At 31.2% G+C, this 23,013-nt stretch overlaps 1 pseudogene; it reads right to left on the bottom strand.

The window, feature by feature from the left end:
• Window positions 1–268: 268 nt before the first annotated feature.
• LOC149187768 (seed linoleate 9S-lipoxygenase-3-like) lies at window positions 269–18,041 on the bottom strand (annotated as a pseudogene).
• Window positions 18,042–23,013: the final 4,972 nt, after the last annotated feature.

Below are 23,013 nucleotides of genomic sequence, written 5' to 3'. Positions count from 1 at the left end.
AATCCTTGCTTTTAAAAATAAATGCATCTTATTTTCCAAAAGGACAATGCACAATAAACATCATAGGTATGCAAAATTATATGCTAGTGACTTAAATTGCAATCAGGAAACTTGTGGCTTAGGTAATTTTCTCTGCAATTCCCAACACAATATCATACCCTCCAATAGGCTTTGGGATTACATTAAAGAGACGACATTGGTTTGGAGTGATACAAACTGAATATTAATATATTGAATTGTCACAGTACAAAGAATGGGAGTAGATGTATTAGATGGATATACTATTAGGGACACCACGACCGGTAAGGCCACCAAACTTTGATAAATCAGTGGTGTCAGGATACAGCAACATATATGGAACTAGAGTGGGCTCAAGCCTATTCTTCAATTTGGGATTATTGTTTCTGGTTGTTACCTTCTTCTCCACCTGTTCTAACTTCGATGAAAATCAGTTGAAAGCTTCATATATTCCATTGTCATCGTTCCATTCTGGTGTGGATCCTTGTATTTTCCCACGTACACTTCATTTTTAGCATGCTTTGATAAGATATCCAAAACGACCATGACAAGTGTGTCTTCAGAGGGAGTAGATACAGTTTTAACGAAAGATTCGTCTACATCTCTCACCATCTCAGTGTATTCTTTGGAACCTTTCTCTAGAATGAGTTGTTTACTCATGGTGGGGAGATTGGTCATGTACCCTCCATAAGCATACTGCCCGAAGTTGATGGCAGCATGATGAGCGGATGCAAGCCACATAATAGTGGTTAGTGCTTCAACAACTTCATCTTTTGTCTTCATTTCATACCATCTGCTCGAATCATTCTTTAAGTCTCCATGGCCAATGTTTACTATCTCACTCCACCAACCCTGCAATTCTTGATCTCTTTTCATAGATGCATCATGTTTGTAATACAAAGATAAGTAGTCTGCAACCCTTCATAGCAGACCATATTTCCAGGCCATCCACAGCAAACGGGTAGTCTTCAATCATGAGCTTTAGCTCGTGGGGTGTTTTTGGGTCCCAAACAGCCATTCCCCTGAAAAACATAAAATTTATATGTCAATAGAGTATGTTAAGAATATTTAATGAAAATAATGTTTTAGTCTTTGAAAACAAGCCTTTTAATAAGATGAGCCGACAATCCTTGCTCATTAAATCTCCAATCTTTGTAGATCGTAGATGACATCTCCATAGAGTATTTGCCAGGAGTAAAGATTTTTTCAATAATTCCTCCCATGTTGATTAAGCTCTGACGCGCAGCTTTATTGATGTCCATTGTATCAAGATAATGAGGTATCGATAACTTGTACAATGGATGCATTCTACTCAGTTGTCTATGAGTAGCTATAATAAAAGGCTCCATTATTGCATGAGTTCTCTTACACTCATTAAAATGAGGAAAATTTAATGTAGTAGTTTGAAACTCTTAGACTACTAATAACTAAGTATAGAGATTTCTAAAAAAAACACATTTCAATTTAAAAATGGATAATTTTAGTGTGTTTAACACATAATAATAATAATAATAATAATAATAATAATAAGCATAAAACAAGAAAAATATAATTATGTATATTTGACTTTAAATAATTTAATATTTAAAAATATGTATTGCTTAGTTTTAAACTTAGAGAAAATAGTGTGAGCACATTTTACTAACCAAAATTACTTTGCCAAAATTATTATTAATAACAAGTAATAAATTCTTTTAAAAAAGTGGAAAAGAAATATATATAAATAGATATATATAAATTAAGAAATAATATATATTTTTTAATATTAAAAATTATATATATATATATATATATATAAAATAAAATTACAAATTTAAAAAAATATGACTACAAATTTTATTCAATTTGTCACTTAATTCATCATGTTATAAATTCTAAACTTTGAAATATCCTATTTTATCCTTGTGTTCTTTTCATATATTGCCGCACGTCTCCAAGTTCTTCTCTAAACCACATTTTCCTTCTTGTAGATCTTCACCTCATTTTGGTTACCATATATAAAAATATTACATTATGTTTACCATTACTCGTGGATCTATTAGGTTTACCATTATTCGTGGATCATGTATGAATCAATGATAATTGATAAGCTATATTTCACATATCAGCGAGAATAATAGAATAGAATAGAATAGAATTGTGAGAAGTTAAAAAGTCTAAATGTAAATAAGGATATTTTTAGATTTTAAATTAATAAATTAAAAGAATAATATAGTCGATATTATTATAATATAAGCAAGAATGTTTACCAATGACTAATCAATTGATGGTAACCCGCATCGTTGACACGAGCATGAGCTTTTGCTAGCAACCATAACGCTCCTTCTTCTGTTCCCTCCTCAGCAGGAGTGTACACGTTTCTAACACGTAATTCTTGTTCAGCGGTGGGAGGCAAACACAATTCAATGGCCACGGGCTTCAGCACTCCCTCGTTCGTGAGGAAGAAAAGTGTGTGACTGCCATATGTTTTACTCCCCTCCGATAGCTTATTGATGCGTTCGGCATACAACATATATGCATCATAGTAGTCCAGAATAAAGAGCTTCTTTGAGGCAACAGTCGGCATCAACATACATAGATTTGATTTATTTGAAATACCTGTAAACGAATGGAGAACTAGAAGAGAGTATAAGATTAAGGTAAAGCGCGACGAACCTGCCCCACGGAAAGGCCCTCGAGGAACTTTTCTATGTATTGCTCGGTGATTGAACTCTTCTGTGGGCCGTAGATATTTGGGTCCAAGCTGCTGGACGGGGGAAATGTCTGTCACACGTGAAATCTAATTATCGGCGTGTTTGAACAAAATGCCATCACAGATCCTTAGCCTATCCGTACATAAAGGACTCATCCAATTACCTGTAAGCATTGAATTACCATCAGATTCAAACCAGCTAGCGCCTGTCTTGCACATTCAAGATCGGCCTTCCACGCGCTCTTATTACCTATGGTTGCCAAAATTACCTTATTACCTATGGTTGTATTAGAGATTTTGAATCAATCTACCATTTTGAATACAATTCTCAAATATTTTATGGTAAGCATCATGAATAATTTTTTTTACAAGAATAAATAATTTTTAGCAAAGGATCTCTTTTTTAAGACGAAAAACATAACTTCCATTCAATAAAGAAATTTTTTTACATATTCATGATTCTTTACAAGATAGATTGCAAACAAGAGTAAGTATGTTCCACCAACATCTGTCTCATGACATAATCTATTGTCGTGTCAAATCATCAATCAAAAGAGAGTAGAGATGCATCACTAACCACAACGAAAAAGTAAATAATAAACACGCGAAACCAACAAAAAGCCATTTAGTTCAATGCAAAAATGGAAACAAAAAAAACCAAAGATAGGGGAGGGAACTAGATCTAAAAAAAACCATGTCATTGCTCTGACCACCATAAAAGAGTTCAAAGAACATGAACCCAAGGCAGATGGAGAGGCCAAGAGTGGAAAGAGAATCTACCTCCAAATTTTGTTCCCGGTAGACATGCCTAGAGTTGATTTCCGGGATGAGAGGTAGGAAATTCGTAATCTATAGCAACCAGATGTAGAGATCAGGGACATCAAGAGATGAGGTTCCTTTCACCTAGTTAATCATAGATAAGGAGTTTCCAATGATTAATATTTTGTCAATGCCAAGCGAGGAAGCACATTGCAGGGTGCCCCAAAGAGTTAATAACTCAGCCCTACCGTTGTGTGCTCCACCACCATACCAGGAGAAATGGAAGTGAACATCTAGGTCAAATTGAAAACAACCGCACATTCATAGTCACCACCGGAGGAAGCCCCATTAAAGAAACATATTGGATAAATTCTCTCCACATCAAAATAAGAGATAGATCAATGAGGGATTTTTGGTTGCCAAGAGACAATCTCTTGGAATAATTCCACTATACCTATAGTACCTCGTTTGATTTCCAGAGCTTTTCCTTAAAAAATAAGGGCATTACAAGCCCTCCAGATGCCCCATAGAACATCGAGAGGGACAATCTTGTAGGCCTTCATTTTGTAGTTCCAAAGGAGTACGCAATCATGGATGGAAGGTACATTACTAATAGTAGGGATTCCAAAACGAATTGATACCTCTGCCCACATTTTAGAGGAAAAATGATAGCGCAGGAATAGGTGTGGGCCATTCTCTGAATCCAACCTGCAAAGCAGGCACCATCGAGGGTCAAAAAAGACTCTCTTGAGAAGATTGTCCTAGGTCAATACTCTATTATGGATGGCGAGCCAAGAGAAGCATTTTAGCTTCAAGGGAGCATCCCATTTCCAAATGAGCAAGGTGAATTCTGTGAATGGTAGGGGAAGAGAGGTCGAAGTGATGTGGTCGTAGGCCTCCTTGAGAGGGATTCTGTCATTGACCATTTGCCCGCCTCCCCACCCCCCCACACTAGCTTATCCAGACTCAGTGATAAGTGGATATCGACCATGCATAGACTATTGTGATAGTCTTCCCACTCAGCTGTCATGTCCTCCTATAAACCAATCTGCCATGCATGTGACCAATCCTGAGCAACACAGACAAGTCTATATCTCTCCCACAGGCCATCAAGGGTGTTCATCGCCATATAGGAGAGAGATTTGATTATTTGTTGTGGAAGAGAGTGGCATCCACTGAAACCCTTGATGGAATCCAAACTAATGTGGATCCTTTATCCATTTCTAGTCACCCATCGAATGTTACTACTTAGTCACGGTAGGACAACTCTAATACCGCTCGAAATCTTGGAACATCGGCCAGCTAAAGGTGCCCCCTCAACAATCCATTCCTCAATTATGCATTGAAGAGAGTATTTGTATTCATATGCTCTTAGCCACCAAACAAACTTAGCCACCATTGAGTCTATCTTGTTAATGAAATATTGGGGAAGATTAAAGAGATGCATCTAGTAGATCGAGATGCCAGTCAAGACAACCTTTGTCATAATGACTCTTCCACCCAATGTCAACCATCTTTGGTCCCAACAAAATAGTTTTTTTCTTTTTTTAAATTTAGAAAGAATACATTCCCAATCATTCAATAAGTATTTGTTGAGCTTTAGAAAACATCCCAGATATTTAAAACCATCTATCATAGAGACTATTTCTAATCCAAACAGGGAAGCTATTTCAAATACTTCTAGGTCATCCACCACCACATCTATTAGTTCAATTTTTGTCTTTTTTTATGTAGAGCCCAAAAGATTTACCGAAATCCATGAAGATCCTATGAAAAGTGACCCACTTAGAGAGTATTGTTTCACAAGCACACAATGCATCATAAACAAGCATCAGCTGAGAAATTTTTCATCCTTTGGAGATTTTGCATCCATATATCAATGTTTCCTCAAACCTTGCCTTAACTCCCCTGTTGAAGGCATCCATGATCAGAATGAAAAGAAGCAGAGATAGTGCACATCATTGGCGAAGCCCCCTATAAATTTTGAAGAAATGAGTTGGCACCCTGTTGATGAGAAAAACCATAGACGTTGATGTTATGGAAGATATTATCCACTTCACATGCTTGTGCAAAAAACCATTTTTATACAGGATCATTGAGATAAATTCCCTATCCACATAGTCATACACCCTGTGGAGGTGAAATTTCATGTTCCTTTTAATTTCTCTTTGATGGGAGAGTTTATGAAAAAAATTAACATAATAAATGTTGGTACATAATTCAAACTTCTTAGTTTAGTTGTTTCACTTGAAGTAATCTTTAACAAGCTTTTTATATCCTCCATTACCAACCATAGAATTATCAAATTCTCTAGCATTGCTTTGTAAGTTTATATGAAACATGTTTTAAATAAATCATTTGATTTTAACCTACATGTTTGAGGTATATATTTCTCACCTTCACATGTTTGTATTTCTTTCATTGTCTTAAGTAACAACTCTATCAATCTCATCAGGGAATGTTTTTCTCCTTCTAGAACCCTGTATTACGGAGAAAAGTGTGCAAAGCTAGATGATGTATATGAGTGCTTATGAGTGACCATCCTCTCCAAGAAATCCCTTTCATACCCCAATGTATGTCCAAATCCATATTGGATTTGTTGGAAAGATGGACCAATTGGATGGCCCAACCTTAAAGTTGTTAATGTCAATGTTGTTTTGAACTCATTTGTGATGTCTTCCATCCATTTCTGTAAGATTGGATATGTTTGTTTGTTGGGATATATGTTTTAATTATGAATAATTCATTTGTTTTGAATAAAAAGAATGCAACAATAGTTTTGAGAAATAATTTATGTGTCACTCAATGGAATTATTATTGTGATTTTGATTAAAGTAAAAAGAAAAAAATATATTAATGTTAAAGAAATATTATCATGACATTATGTATTTATGATTTTCTAGATCATTGTAAAATGTAAATTATACTAAAAGTATATTTTCCAAGGATAAAAGTATATTTTCCATGGATGTAAGATTTCAGTGACTCATTTTTTTTTACATATAGAGAATGAGATATGGATTTTTTAAGATCAAAGAAATTTTGATTGAAAAATTACTTGTATAGTGTTAAAAAAAATAGGATTTCAAATTTATTCAAGTAATTTTTATTTGATATATTTTTCTTTAAAGGAAATTATTATAGTTTGATTTTTTTGTTAAAATTCATATTTTTTTCTATGTACAATTTTGAACTAACAAATGACATGATTATTTCAAAATTTAACAAAATTGTAATAAAGTTAAATAGGGGTTAGTATAATCATGGAGTATTCTAGCCAATAATATTTTTAAGAGAAAATGGGTTGTAACTAAAACACTAAGGTTTTGGATTAGTATTTCAAGATATTGAAAGACCGACTTAACAAACACTAAGCCTATTGTTGAGAACAAAAATGTACCATGGAATCTTTAGGATATAGGGTGGCTAAAAAAATAGATACTTATATAAATATAATACTCGATGCAAGAAGAAACACATAAATGTTGGAAACTAGCTTACAAGGCAGGAATAAAAATGTCACCTTTTAATGATATTACAAAATTAGGGGAGAGGAATTTCAAGAATAAATATTTGGTAAATTACCTACAATTATTAGGAATATGAAAGGAAACTCATTGAAATAAATAAGTATAGAATGATGCTTTGTCTACATTATTTTGTGTGGCATTTCACAATGATATGATAAATCCCACTCATGATATGAGTTTTTATAGATTAAATGTTAAAATGATTTGTTATTAAGAAAATGAGAACCTTAAATAACTTTACAAGAGAAAAGATACCTCCAAAACATTAGGAAGAGAAAGAATCTATGAATGTAACAAATTAAGGTTTAATTTATAATATGACATCAAAACTCATAATGACTTTTTTTTTTTGTAATGACTAAGTAGTCTAGAAGGCCTACATATGTTATGTAGAGTATACTTATGATATAGATATGTGCAGATTTTTTTGTCAATACTTCATAAAATTTAATTATTAATAAATATTATCTATAATTTATAATATATTTCATTAATTAGGTATTATGATTAGCTTTATTCCTAAAGTTAGGTATTTTAATATAAGATTGGAAAGGTGATGTACTAATTCTTATCCAAAATAAAATATCTTCTAAACATTATAATACTTCATTTACTAATTTTTGTAAACTATTATAATGGATAAAACCAAACTAAGTTAACATTTTAATCAAAATGTTTCTAGCCAAATAAAAATTATTCACATATTTTTTAGATAAAATATTCTAACTTAATTTAACAATGAATAAAAATACAATCCTAGTATACATAAACTCATCCATTATAATTTTCCCATTCAACTTATAATATGATAATATATTATATGAGTTTGATAATAAATAATTTATTATTAATTATCATATATGTTTAATTATAATGTATACTCTATACAAACATAACTCAATGTTGTTGCAACCACAATCGTGTTAGAGAAAAAAAATGTGACGCTTTAAGGACTAGTTAGTTCGCAATTTTCTTAAAAAAAAATACATTAAACCCATAATTTATCTTATTCCACTACAAAAGATGATATTATGGTATTCTGACCTTGTCACTATTGTGATATTTCCATAGCCGAAGATAATCAAGCTTTTATAGTATCCTGGGAAATGTTAATTAAATTAAATTGAAGTTACACTTAAATAAAATATGTTCTTAAATATCATTACTTTTAACAAATCCTTTAATGACATTTAAAATTACTAAATTTGGAATTTAAATAATACTGATATACTTATAATTTAATATAAATAAAAAAAAATAACTAATATTATCAAATATCATGATAAAAAATTACACCTATGATGAAATTTAAACATATATTCCCTTACTTTTATTGAAATGAAATTCCAAGAATAATGCCCAACAAAAAACATCTGAATCAATTAATTCATATAACAAAAAAATCAAATTAACTTTAATATAATAGAATTTTTAGAAGTTTGCATTTAGATTTAAGGCCGAGCAGATTCACACAAGCTATCTTGAGATAAGATAATTCTCTCTTGCCAAATTTAGAGTTATAAGAGAATCTCCAAACTAGCATGTGTATTTTTAATTTTGGATTACACTGGATGGAGATTGTGTGGAATATAACTCGGGCCTATAAATCAATATAACCACTGAGCAAAATAATTACTTAACTAATAGAATTGCAAAGTAGGGTGTTAAAACACTCAATCTTCCATAGCTTTAATCTCTCCCATGCTCGCACTACAAAGAGATAAAAACACTAATAAAATTAATGAAATCAAAATACTAAGTAAATTAATGATATCTTTGTGCACATACTACACTTAAAACAAAGAGTTGCAACAAGGAAATAAAATACAAATGCAAGGAAAAACATCATGTTTACCAAAAAAATGAACATGATAGATGTTGGTTTACCAAAAAGATGAACATGATAGATGTTGGTACATAAGTCAAACTTCTTAGTTTAGTTATTCCATTTGAAACTATTTTAAAAAACTTTTTAGATCCTACATTACCAACCATATAATAAATAACTTCCTTGGCATTTCTTTGCAAGTTTAGATTATACATGTTTTAAATTAAAACATTTGAAACTAACATTCACATTTGAGATATATAATTCTCACCTTCATATGTTTGTATTTCTTTCATTGTCTCTTGTAGTAGCTCTATCAAGCTCATTAGCAAATGTTTTTTTCCTTCTTGAACCTTGTGTTGGAGGAGGAAATTGTGCAGAGCTAGATGATGTATATGAGTGCTTACGAGTGACCATCCTCTCCAAGAAATCTCTTTCATGCCCAAGTGTATATCCAAATCCATCTTGCACTTGTTGGAAAGATGGAGCAACTAGATGGTCCAACCCCAACATGGTTGATGTTAATGCTGTTTTGAATTCACTTGCAACATCTTCCATGTTTTTTTCTAAGGAGTGCAGATGTGACTCATCACTAGGTAACTACATAAGTGACTCAAAAATATGCCTAAAATTTTGTGAGATCTTTTCTCATTTGAGACATGGATCAACATTAGTGGAAGAATCCATGGAATAATTAACATTATCATTTACCTACAAAGAAAAAACAAACAATCATAACAACAATAAAAGAGTGATAAAAAACATAATTAACATTATCATTTACCTACAAAACAAAACAAAAAATAGTCATAACAATAGTAAAAGAGTGATAAAAAAACACAAAATTAACCAAGTTATGAAATTATTACCATGACATCAACATCCAAGTTATCCACACTTTCAAAGTCATCATTTTGAACAAAACATTGTATGGTATTAGATCAAAATGGCTATTATTTATTATTATTGATCTACATATTCAATGAAATACTCAAGTCACCTAGTTTTGGGTTGTTGCATTGATTCTTTCTTCTAGATTTTCTTGTTCCAACCTTATTTTTTCCCTCATCATGCTAACCTTGATGACATGTTTGCAAAGATATCCATTTTTCACCCAATCACAATCACACATAGCAAAACTTGAACTTGAATGGCATACCATATATGATTTATATATATCATGTTGGCTTTGCACCCATGCTATTGAATAATTTGAGTGGTGCAGTGTCACATTACAATCTGGAATAGATTGTGCCCTTAGCCATGAATGAACTTCTATTTTCTCCACCTTATAGTTTCTATGGAAACCATTTTCCTTTGCACATTGACGCCACCAATAAAAAATGTGGACCACTAAACACAACTGATGCACCAACCAATCCACTTGACGATGTGAAGTTGCTCGTATTGACTTCAAAAGAACTTGTTTCAAATGTGAATGGTAGGACTCAATAGCGCCATTTGTTTCTTGTCCAGCATGCTTTAAGTGAAGACAACGTTTTGCCCACATTTTTGATTAACACAAAATAAAGTATGTCAATAGTCAATACAATTATACAAAAAATATGAAAATTAAAGCTACAGAAATCAAACCTATTCTGTCCAACCATCGTGCTCGAAAGTAGTCAACAAAGGTGGTTTCCTCTTGGAAGTCATTTAGAAATTTGTTGGTCATGGTTTCCTCTTGGAAGTCATTTAGAAATTTGTTGATCTCCTCAAGTGCAAAATTTGCATTTTTGTGGCTATGCATAATATCACCTAGAAACTTAAATACAACGTTGCAAATAAATATCAACCTTTGATTTATGTATATTACTATAAATATTACTAAAATTAAAAAAGGTTAAAAAAACTAATTAAATTATTTATTCATATGAACTAACTAAGTTCATATGACATTATTTTTAATTGATCAATTTAATTAAAAGTACAAACCTTGCAAATAAATATTAACCTTCGATTTATGTATATTACTATAAATATTATGTAGAGGTTAAATCTCTATCATCCACCTAATAATTATTAATAATTAAATAAACATTTTAGAAGTCTTATTTCAAATAAACACATCTATCAACATAATTAAATTGTTACTTAGTTTTTATTCTAATTCTCAAAAACAAAAATTATTAATTTCTCTTTTATAAATAAATTTTCTTTTAATCTAATAATCTCTAATCTTAATATTTTATTATTTATTTAATTTCATTTTTTTAAACATAAACCAAATATCAAATATTATTTTATATTTTATAAATGATTTTTTTTAATCCAATAATCTCTAATTTTAATATTTTATTATTTATTTAATTTCATTTTTTTAAACATAAATCAAATATTAAATATTATTTTATATTTTATTAAAATATATATTATTTATTTAAGTTTTTTTAAACCTAAACTAAATTTATATTTTATCAAAAAATTAATAATAATTAAATACCAAGTTTTAAACATTAACGCATAACATAAAAGTAAAAAATTTGAAATTTATTAAAAGAAATGTGTCATGCCAATAAAGACACCGTTAAGACAGGCGGATATAAGACAATGATAAATGAATGCATAATTTAGAAGTAAAAGAAGTCCAATGCACACTCTTGTGTTACATCATGGTCAATTGAAATTCTAACGGTTAAGCCATAAACATTGATAAATTAATGCATAATCTAGAAGTTAAAAAAAATGGAAACCAAAAGCTTTTGGTTCATTATTAAATTATTAAAACAGAAGTCCAATGCACACTCTTTGGTTCATTATTAAATTATTAAAACAGAAGTCCAATGCACACTCTTGTGTTAACATCATAGTAACTCTAACGATTAAGCCATTCACAATAACCCATGGTCAGTAAGCGATCTGCCAATACTTCATCCCATATTTGCATCGCATGCAGCTTGAGATCTCGACTTGTTGTAACTGCTCTGTATAGTTGGCGATGCTCCTAGGTGATCAGTTCTCAGGGAGTAACAATTTTCGCTTCCTCTGAAAATAACAAAAAAAAGTCTATAGACAACCTGTTCCTTTTGGATTTGCCATGAACCACTGGTGCTCTAAGCTGCAGTATTTGCCATTACTTCAAATGTGCCATTCAATTTTACATTAACTATTGTTTAAATATTCTTCTACAACCTAATTCTAATTAATATTTAAATCAATATTTGTTTGAATACCCCTACAACCCTATTCTAATAGCCTGGAAAACCAAAAAATAGTTTAGTTTCTCACCTGTAAAGAGTGACCTAATGATCCAGGAATGGGCTCGGTATCAACTCACTCTCCTTCCTTTGTTTGGATCTGGAGGCCACCCACATCATCATTCTTCTACAACCTAATTCTAATTAATATTTAAATCAATATTTGTTTGAATATCCCTACAACCTTATTCAAATAGCCTAGAAAACCAAAACAAAAATTAGTTTACTTTTTCACCTGTAAAGAGTGACCTAATGATCCAGGAATGGGCTCGGTATCAACTCACTCTCCTTCCTTTGTTTGGATCTGGAGGCCACCCACATCATCTTGTTATATCTTGGACATGTATTTCTGGATCGTCTCTCTGCAAGACATGATAAAAACTATCAAACACTTATTCTGGATATGGCTGACTTATTCTGGATATGGCTGACCTATAAGTACAGGTTTTAATTTTCAAAAAAAAAAAACATACCAAGATTGTTTTGGTAAATAATATAAATTAAATAATTGCTAAATATATGTAAACATCAATCTACAATAAAAATCAAAATATGCATCTATGTGTAATAAAAATCAAAACATTTTTATATAATACATTTTACATTGTTAATATGATTAAAAACCTCATAATATCAAGATTAAACTATAACTTTACTCTAAATTATCATTATTATTAATTATAAAAATAATTGATATATATGATTTAAACATATATACATATTTTTAAATAATTATTTAAAAATAATACTAAGCAAGATTCTTAACCATGCAAATTCATTCTTACTTTAATATGAGTATTCTTAACCTGCAAATAAATTTTGTTACAATATTATGGGTTATCAATACAACATACCCTAAAAACCATAATTTATTCCATATTACGCTTTAAATACTCGTATCACATTTTTTAATTACTTAATTTAATTGAAAGGAGAAAAATGACATAACTACTCTAGAATAAATTTCAACGTTGATGTGTGACTACTACCAACAAAAATATTCTTTACAATCCACCTAATAATACCATTGCTTATCAATACCACATGCCCTAAAAACCATAACTCATTTCATATCACACTTTAGATACTCTTATCATATTTTTTTAATTAATTAATTTAATTAAAAAGGCAAAAATGACATAACTATTCTAAAATAAATTTCAGTTTTGATGTGTGACAACTACCAACAAAAATATTTTCTACCATCCACCTAATAATAATTGATAATTAAATTGAAATTCTCAATACATTATTTTAAAATATATATCTTTGCTAACAGGGTTACCCATTCATTCCATCTTTGTCAACATAATTACCCATTCATTCTAATTTTGAAAAATAACTATTAAAATGATCGTCATAATTCTCCATTCATAATGTTAAAAAAAATTAAAATAACTATCAAATTAGGCATACACACCAAAAAAAATTAAATTAGTTTTATAATGTTTATTTTGTAAAGTAAGTTTTAGTTTATTAGTCATTTGATTTATGATCATTGTTATATTGACAATATCATTACTACATTAAACAATATTAATAACATTATTAATTTCACTTAATTTTTTTTATCAAAAATATATTATAAATATTATATATTCACTATATAAAACAAACAAAAAAATTTATTATCAAATTAAACATACACAAAGTATTTTATAAATTTTAGTTTATAAAATATATGTGTGTGTGGTGTGCTGTGTGTGGGAGAAAAATATTTTCAAAATAATATTTGATATTTTATGTAAACTTGACACTTTTAAAAGATATCTAGAATTTTATTTTTATTTTAGAATTATAAATTTTATAAATTTTAAATATATTATAAAATGTTGTTACCATTGCTTCAAAGTTGGTATATATTTTGTTTACACTTGAAAAACAGAAAAGTTCTATCTACTAAATAATTAAATCAAACAAGTTTAAAAAAATGTTGGTTGAAATATCCATAAATAGTGTTAACAATAATATTTCTATAGATAAAATATAGATTAAAAAAATAATAAAAAATTATAGCTTAGGATTAACACTAACAATAATGTCTGCTAACTATATATATATATAGTTTAGGATCAACATTAACAATAATGTCTACTTACATTGTCCAAACATTTTTGTCCCGATTAGTTACATTCTTAGTAAGAGTAACCATGGTAGAGTGACTCAAATCTTTTGTTAGGTCATTCATAAGAGGTGTGCTCAAGGTTTGATATTTTTCTAGCAAAGTTTAGAACTCCAGTTTTCTTCCATATGAAAGTTTTGACTCTTGCTATGATTCATGCTACAAGTCTGTTACCGCATGGTATTCTTTCGCACCCTCACAATGTTTTGTTTTTTAGTTCTTTTCCCCCTTTAGTTCCTTATTATCCATAACTGTCTTCCACTTCTCTCATTATGTAATCAAGAAATTCCTTAGGCCCTTGGCCTCCTCATTGTATTTCTCACTTTGGTTGAGGCAAACCCCTAAGCTTGTATTTCCCCTCAAAATTACCAACAACAATGCTAACAAACCATTATTCCTCTCATTTCGTTCATAAATGGACAAACCACAAGAAGCCACATTGAAACCAAAATATGCTACAAATGCCATATTTTATAGCATTTGTGTTCTTTTCCTGAATGTAAATATTATAAACTATATTGCATTCTAAATCCCTCTAGTAAGTTCCATCTCACTTGAACCTCATTTTCTAATTAAACATGACTCCATCCTGCATCTCACTTGAAACTCATTTGCCAATTAAATATGATTCCATGTTGAGTTTGCAGAGAAAATAACATGGGAATTTGATTCATCGGCACCCCACATCATTTTCCTCTTCTTTTGATATGAAAAATATTTTGTCAAAAAAATATTTTTATCCATAAAAATGTAAACAAGGCTCCATAGCTAGCGTTTCCCTTCCACTTAGTTCAATTATTGAATTTTGAAATGTATGAACTAACTATTGTATTTGAACAAGGGCTACTTTATAGATATTCCTGGTTATTTAAGTATCCTTAAATTAGGGTAAGAAACAAATAAGACATACTATGTCTCGTACAAAAACCCTTTTTTAATGTGTGATTTTGTGATGTTATGTCTTGTCTTTCACACCATTCTTTAAAGTGTGATTTATGACTTGTTTTTTATAAAGTTTTTTTCTTCAATACATGAAGAAGGTAGAATTGAAGATAATTTTATGATGGTATCTAGTATTTGCTGCTTAGTTTAAATATAGTTAAATTAAAGTAAAAACTATGAAAATTTGGCAAAATGGAAGCCTCTATAAGTGCATGCTAAAAGTCAAAACAAGAAGAAAAAAAATGGAAAGCAAGAGATTAAAAAAAAAAATCCGAGCTATAATTAACTGTACATAATCAAAATCTATAATAATGTCTTATATTTTTTTAATATTAAAAATAAATATTCAGGAACATTATTTTATAATTTTAAAAAACACAAAAAATGTTGCTATATTATGGTAGAGAATTCAACTTTTATGAAATATCTATAAAATATTTTTAATAGTAATTATGAAATAAAGTTGAAATTTATCTTTATTTATAATATTATTTTTTTTGTTTATATATATAATAATTTATAATCAAATGTATTTAATTTTTATATATAATTTTTTCATTTTTCAAATAAAAATTATATTTTAAAATAAATATTTTGATATTTATTTTAAATTATTGCATTAATCATATATTTTTTTTAACACTTTACTCTATATTAAAAATTGATTGAATTAAAAGTTTTATAATTTTTTTATATTTACAATATTTTTCTATTAATTTAAATAAATTTTATTAAACAAAGTTATGATAAAATTACTAAATTTTATTTCATTATTTATGAAATAAAATCTAATATAAAATTCAAAATTTAAGTCTCCCTAAAAGACTTCAATTAATATTTTAAAAATTTAAATATCTTACGGGAAAGGTTGTCATATCACTTACTCTAAATGCATATTGGGCATCAACATAAGAGTTGGCAGCTTCTTGAAGTGAGAGATTGTTCATCCTACCTAGGAGCAACATCAGCAAGTGAAAACATAACATGGGAGTCATCGGTAGTTTTGCAAAAGTGTGATAATGGCTTCCATGAAGCATTAAATGTCAGGGTATGGTGTAGTGCAGAGGTTACTAGTTCCCGGTGGAGCGTGGGCACAATTAGCATTCCAAAATAGTGGCGAAAAATTGCAAATTTGTGTTCCAATAGTCCTCCCATCACATTTGGAAGTCTGTAGAGTGAAACAGATTGACCTAGCAGCCAAATCAATATGGAAAAATTAATGCTATAATTATTGATTTAATGTTAGTATATACAACAGAAAACTGTATGGTACAACAAATTACAGATTTTGGGGTACAATTTAATCATTGTAAAATAAGAGGTGAACCAATCAAAATTGAAATAAATATATTTAAAAAAAATAAAAAATTCAAAGGCAAACATCAAATAAGATCATTTAATTTTTGGTAAATTTAAAATTAATGTCAACATCAATATTTTTTTAATACGTTATTGTAGGGTAATAATAATAACATAAAAACAAGGCCACATAGCCAGCCTTAATTTACTTTGTATTGCTATGATGAGTTTTGATCTAACGTTATTAGTTAAAAAAAAATAATTAATTAATTAATTGAATGAAGAGCATCGTCCATATTCTATTACATGGATTGAAATGGGAAGAAGGTGGGAAAACTTAATATAATATAGTTGTCAAATCAGTGTTGAAGACAATTATCATTAGTTGTTAACTGTTAATGCAAGTTGAATTATCATCATGATTCAAGGAAAACCACCTCACCTGGAATAACTGTGAATGCAGGTTGAATTATCATCCTTATTCAAGGAAAACCACCCCACCTGGAATAACAGGATAGTAGTTCGTAAGGGGGCAAATTTTCATTCTTGCGAGATGTATCTAGGTCTTGAGTTAAGTTGTTAAACTATTTCCTTATGTCCAAATAAAATAAGCTCTTAACCAAACAAAACAATTTTAAAACATTGGCAAGTTTTATACAACCTTCACCATTTCTTTTTCATATACATATTTAATAAAAAAAATATTAATGTTTTGCACATTTGAAAATTTTTAATGTTTTGAAGTCGATATTGCACATGGTTTCTAAAACTCAAATTTTGACGTCATGCAAAATTTGTGTTCATTGTTTTGTATTATAATGTGTAAACTTAAATACTATCCAGCGTAAAAGTGTCAAATTGTGCCAAAATATTCACCAATCCAAAGGTACCGTGAATTGGGGATATAATAAGGTATCATAATGAATGGGGCATGTGAGATGACACATTTAAAAGGTACCGTGAGTTGGCTATATAATAAGGTATCATAATGAATCGTGGATCTAGATTTAGAAAAATTATCATAATGAATCGTGGATGTAGATTTCGACAAATTATGAATATAATAAAGATCAAATGCACAAAAAAAAATCACATAAACATAATTACATAATAAAAAATATTCAATTTTATAGTGTAAATTTTATGTATTTTAGTTAACCAGAAAGCAATACTGATTATGTTATTGATTATTGCATTGGTTTGATCCATCATATAAATTAATCTGTAATAGCATGACAGATCTCTGAATTATAGTGGCAATGTTAAGTGCACTGAAAACTTTAATTTCGTTGGTGGCGCAACTCCAGCCTGAAATGTATGCCATCAAGGACAAATCACCTCCTTTAAAATGATGGATGGTATTCAACTTTAACCATGTGTGGATATCCGTTGAAGTGACCGATTAAATATAAATATGTTTCTATATTTTTATGGGTTTTCTTACGAGAAGAAGGATTTTGGATTTTGAGTATGGCTAACTCTGGGAATCAGGAGCGGATCCCCCATTTGGCTCAGTTTCAAAAAGCTCCATTCCTTCTTCCTCAAACACCTCAAATGGTCTCTTTTCTCCGGCTCCTCTGTGCTCATTGGCGTCGACCCCACTCTCCACCACCTCGAGGCCATGATCCCTCCGCCACTTCTTTCCTTCTTCCATTCAAGAGGGCTCTTCACCTGGAACCACCTCATTCTCTCTTGGTCCTCCAACTTGCCTATCTGGAAATCTGACCTCCAGCTTGCCATCCCCCCCCCTCCGTCCATTATGGTCTTCCTTTACATCTCGTTTCTCTAGCGGGGAGGTTCTCCAGCTTGGCACCAAGGACGATCTTATTTGGTCCACCTGTTCCGCCATCCGCCCTATCTCTGTCCGATCCCTGTATTCTGCATTATCTTCTGCCCTCCCCCCTCTCCCCTCCGTCTTCCCTCTCGCTTTCTGGAAGGCCCCATGCCCCCTCAAAGCCATTCTCTTCTCATGGCTCCTTTTCTCAAACAAGAATCTTATTTGGGACGTCCTCCAGCGCAAAGGATGGTGTGGACCTGGTCGCTGTCCTCTCTGTCTTGCGGCTCTGGAAACAAATATACACACGTTCTTTCAGTGCCCGGTTTCCTCGGCCCTCTGGTATGAACTCTCCTGTAAATATCACTTCCCTCACCAGCATTTCTCTTTGATTCAGGATGCTTTTTCCTGGTGGGCCTCCCAGGGCTCTTCTAGGCAGGCGCTCTTCATCCTCTCGTGCTGGAACATTTGGAAGTGGCGGAACCGCCGCATATTCCAGGGCTGCTCCCTTCCTTTTCTTTCAATTCTTCCTATCATACAGGGGTCTTTACCCGACCTCTCTTAATTGCTCTTCTGGGCAGAGCCTTTTTGGTTTATTTTGGCACCGATTCCTCATACAGAAGATTCTGATCATCTCCTCTTTTTTTTCTCTGCATCATGTTTGCTGACTGATGTCTGTATTTTTCCCATTGAATGTCATAGTTTTTGATGAGGCTACATCTGAGAAGGCCTTCCTTCTTTTCTCACTGTGGATGTTTCTACTTATCGCCTCAGGGCCACATTGGGACCATGCTTCGTTCTGCCTTCGGGTTGTTATCCGGTCCATGCTTCAAATCTCGTATATGGCATCTCGCCCATTTGTAACTTGACGTATCAACATCAATATATTTTGATTTTTCTTCTGAAAAAAAAAAAAACTCTATTGCAATATGATATAGAATTTTGATTTCAATTTCAAACTGTAGTAACAGGGTTTTTATAAAGTGTCCAATGTCTCGATATCCTCAACCAGACCTGGAATTTGACGTCCCAGAGGACGTATTTTTGATTTCAGAACGTATTTGACAGCAGGGGAAAAATGTTCCACGTCAAACCTGACGTGCGATATACCTCTCTAACCCGTCAAAATGACGTCTAATTCCAGATGTAAAACGTAAAAATATATAATACCCTATTTCGTAAGAGTCAGGACTTAGAAACCAGTGTATAACACAGTTTGAACTTAAAAGCTATTTAAATTTTCCAGCGTCCCATTGCCTACTACCTTAGTACTTACGAATGATATGCAAATTTAATATGATGAGACGTGGAAATTACAATCTTACGGTTTACCTATTCCAATAATGAGATGTGGAAATTGCAATCTTATCGTTTAATCCAGATTCACTAATCGCGCTGAACTTCGCTATTATATGTTATATTATATGTTAAATTCTAAGTTAGTGCCCGTGAGTTTGTATTGGAATTTGGTTGTATCTGATGTTTATTACCTTAGTGTAAAACCGGACTGTTGCAGCCCCGCAACAAATCAAGTGTAATCTGAGTTCTGGGCATGCGACTTTGTCCTCCCTGGCGGATTGAAAGTGTTGGATTGGAACTTGCGAGCAAGCCTGGATTTGAGTCACCGGCTCGTTTAATATAATCTGGTACTTTCCAGGTACACCTGTTTGATTTCTTCATAACAGATACTTTCAACTATGCCCTTCCTGTTTGATTTCTTCATAACAGATACTTTCAACTATGCCCTTCATCTTTGACGTAAACTAAAAACCACAATTTTGCTTTCTCTTTGACAACATGCGTGCGCGTTCATGACTCTCATTTAAATTTTTATGGTTGCACACCAGTTTTTTCCTGTAAAATTCCTCGAATACATCTGTCATGAATTGCATATTTTGACTCATGAGTATTAAGTTGCATTCCGGCATGTGGCACACCTGTCTTTAGTGATAGTTGTAATTTTTGGAAGGGGTAAGGTTTAGATGTGATTGGGATAAATATTTTGAAAAACAAAGCCAGGAAAAGCATAGGGGTAACATTAAATAATGAGGGGAAAACTTTAAATGGAAGGGAGGGAATCTAATGAGGGGATTAAAATTCTAATGGCTCATGAATTGGTGAAAGGGTAGTGGCTTTTTCGTGGTATTTCCCCTGGTATTATGGGAATTCAAATAAATAAAGGGTTTGAATGAATCCGTGGAACTCTGGATGCGGTCTAGGCTGGTTTTTCCTGTATGCTTAGAATAGTATTAAGTAATAGTGTTAGAAAACAAAACAATAGTCTTTCATTAATTCTTATTCCACACAGACTCTTCTTTAACTCTGCCCAACTGCAGGCCAGACTCTCAACCTGTCACTCTGTATAAAAAGATAATGCTTAGAATAGTATTAAGTAATAGTGTTAGAAAACAAAACAATAGTCTTTCATTAATTCTTATTCCACACAGACTCTTCTTTAACTCTGCCCAACTGCAGGCCTGACTCTCAACCTGTCACTCTGTATAAGAAGATAATGCGACTGGAAGAAATAAGTTTCCTCGACTCTGATCGACTATCTTATTAAATGACTCAATCTAGAGAAGTATATGATTTTTTTGAGACTAGTATTTTCGTAAATAGCACATTTTAAGAAAGAAATAATATTCAATATGAACCATCACAACAAAGACCATTTAAATGCAATTATGGGATTTTTATTGAATTGAAAATTAATTGATTATAAAATATTATTACTACTAACTCTGTAACAAGATCATAGCAACTCAAATTTTAAACAATTTTATTTTTAATATACGAAAATGTTCTCTCTATGGTTTTTCTGTACATCTCAAACCATCTAGACTGCAAATATGCCAAAGCACCTAATATGCTACAACCAACGCCATTCCGCCATTCCGGTAAAGATCGAAACTAGCAGCTCCCACATTCCCAGCATAGAGTTTTGCTGCAAATGACTAGTGTGCGGCCCAACTGCGATAATAATACCAAACAAGGTAATTACGCCACAGACAGGATAATTTTATTACCGGTGTTAAAATAGTATTCCAATTTAACTGCAATAATAAAACTGAACAAAGTAATTACGCCACTGAAAGGATAATTTTATTACCACTATTAAAATAGTGTTCCAATTTAGTCTGATCGATTCTACAATACCATTGTCAGAGCAGCTCTGAGTAAGCATGATAGGCGAGTTTAGATTGATGGATGTAGTTGTTGCAACTTAACACTGGGCTCAGGACTGTAAGGATGAGCATGAGACACAAACTGCCAAACAGGGAGAAATTTGGTGTTCTGGTGGCCATGATGGAAGATTTTTTCACTACGAAAATGTCAATCTGCAAGAATTCTTGCTAATTTTTTTAACATGTAACACCAAAAAATTTGACCGTCATCAATTTAATGAAACCTTAAATTAACGGGCATGGAAAACCAACACCCGTCTCCAAATTTTCATTTGACAGGCAAAAGATATTTGAAATTCCAGGCCTGTCCTCAACCAAGAATTTAATCCGAGAATTTCGGAATATAAAGAGCTGTCCTCGAATTTTGTGGCGGGCCACGGGGGAGTTTGACGGGAACAAGTACTGCAGACGTCATCAGCTTGGCATGAAAGAATGCGATGCCAAAAGCAAATGTACGAATGGCGGCATAAACATTATTATACAATAAGAAAATTATACGAACCAATCAATTTGTAATAAATAAAAATAATATATATATATATATATATATAAATAAATTATTTCAATTTTATAATGTAAATTTTATGTATTTTAGTTTAATTTTTAGTTAAAAGGAAGTTAATTAACGGTCAACTCAATATTGATTGATTTATACTGCCAGCGGCAGGATAATAAGGGATTCAAAACATCATAATGATATATGATAAATTAAACAAAGTGGCAAATGAAGCAAGTATATACAACTATGTGAAGCAAGTATATAAGTATATACAACTATGGTAAGGGTTTTTACTACACTATTCACAAAGCGAAAAATGAGGGCCAAATAAAAATATGAAACACTACATATTACTAAGTTATTCTTTAAGAAAATTAAAATGTCATGATTGTTTTAAAACTAGGAGGGGCTCAGTGTTACCAAAGAAGCCGAAAGCAAAAGCGGTATGGAAATTCAACAGTAGTTCATATTCCACATCAGTTGAGTAAGGACGAGTCTAAACGATTGAACTAGCATCTCCCACACCCACAAATAACCCACGAACCAAGTTGAACGTGAATGAATATATATTAATGCACCCATGCGTATGGGTAGTGAGTAAAAAACTATAAACTCAGTAATTGGTTTAATCATTAATGTGCATTGCAGATTCGCGGTTCTAAGAATATTAGGTGTGGTATTTTGTATTTAACCCTGAAATTGAGGAATATGTTAAAATAATTGTATGTACAAATTTAATTTTGTGCACGATTTATTTCAAAATAAACTAATGTTATAATTAGTGATTTAATATCAGTATGTACAACAAAATATTTATGGTATAATAAATTACGGATTTTGTAGTACAATCATGGTAAAATAAAAAATAATCAATTAAAATTAAAATAAATATATTTAAAAAAATAAAAAAAATTGATTTAACAAAATTTTTAAATAAGATCATTTAATTTTTGGTAAATTTAAAATTAATATCGACATTAAAATTTTTAAAATACGTTATTACCTTCTCTTCCCGTGACAAAAAAATAATAACCCATAAATTAATATAGACGTAATCTTCCACAAAAGAGAGATCTGTAAAAATCTCGGAGAATTATTTGTTGCAACCTTATATTTCAAATGTTTTTACACGATGTTCTTAAAACATGACTCCATAAAAACATGTGCT

The sequence above is a fragment of the Pinus tabuliformis genome, chromosome 3_1 (assembly GCF_031772625.1).
Source record: "Pinus tabuliformis cultivar Carrire ecotype Pingquan chromosome 3_1, CPIR1, whole genome shotgun sequence".
NCBI lineage: Eukaryota > Viridiplantae > Streptophyta > Pinopsida > Pinales > Pinaceae > Pinus > Pinus tabuliformis.
This window is presented reverse-complemented; position numbering and strand designations above follow the sequence as displayed.